The sequence below is a fragment of the Brassica oleracea genome, unplaced genomic scaffold, assembly GCF_000695525.1.
Source record: "Brassica oleracea var. oleracea cultivar TO1000 unplaced genomic scaffold, BOL UnpScaffold00679, whole genome shotgun sequence".
Classification (NCBI taxonomy): Eukaryota; Viridiplantae; Streptophyta; class Magnoliopsida; order Brassicales; family Brassicaceae; genus Brassica; species Brassica oleracea.
This window is the reverse complement of record NW_013617435.1, coordinates 100,900-101,463: the sequence shown is the minus strand read 5'-3', so window position 1 is coordinate 101,463 and position 564 is coordinate 100,900. Positions and strand designations below refer to the sequence as shown.

Sequence of the window (564 nt, the reverse complement as noted above, 5' to 3'; positions counted from 1 at the left end):
TTCCACAAGCTAGAGGCGGTAGCGCTGCGCTTGGTGAACATAATGTAAGTCTTGAGAAAAGCTGCTGACAAGTCGCAGAAGCTTCCGATGGAGTTTTCTTCTAACTGAGAAAACCAGGTTAGGGCTTGCTCGTGGAGAGTTTCGACGAATAGTTGGCCGTAGCCTGCGTCCCTTTCTTCGTCGAGGAGTCGAGCCCGTGCCATCGCGATGTTGAAAGCTGTCATGTGTTCCACTGGGTCTCCGCCGGGTTTGTACTCAGGTGGGCGCAGCTTCTCTATCTTTCTGAGTTGCACACTGGTCAGAGCGCTAGTAAACAGAGTGCGTGATGTTGCGGCGAGGACGCTCTCGATTTGCGGGGCCGCGCTGGTTACTTGATGGATCTTCTCGCTCATTTGTTGGAAGCTGAGTTTGAGCTCGGCGAGCTCGGGTATGGTTGCGAGATCAGAACCTACTGGAGGGTGGTCGGCGAGAAGGGTTTCATTTGGCTCCGAGTCGTCTGAGATATGGTCGCCTCCGGTCGCCGTTGGGTTGGTGTTAAAGAGGCGACGGCGTATCTGCTGGGGA

General features: G+C 54.8%; 1 pseudogene; it reads right to left on the bottom strand.

The window, feature by feature from the left end:
• LOC106319891 overlaps positions 1 to 564 on the bottom strand; it is a 13,085-nt pseudogene that overhangs the window by 11,284 nt on the left and 1,237 nt on the right.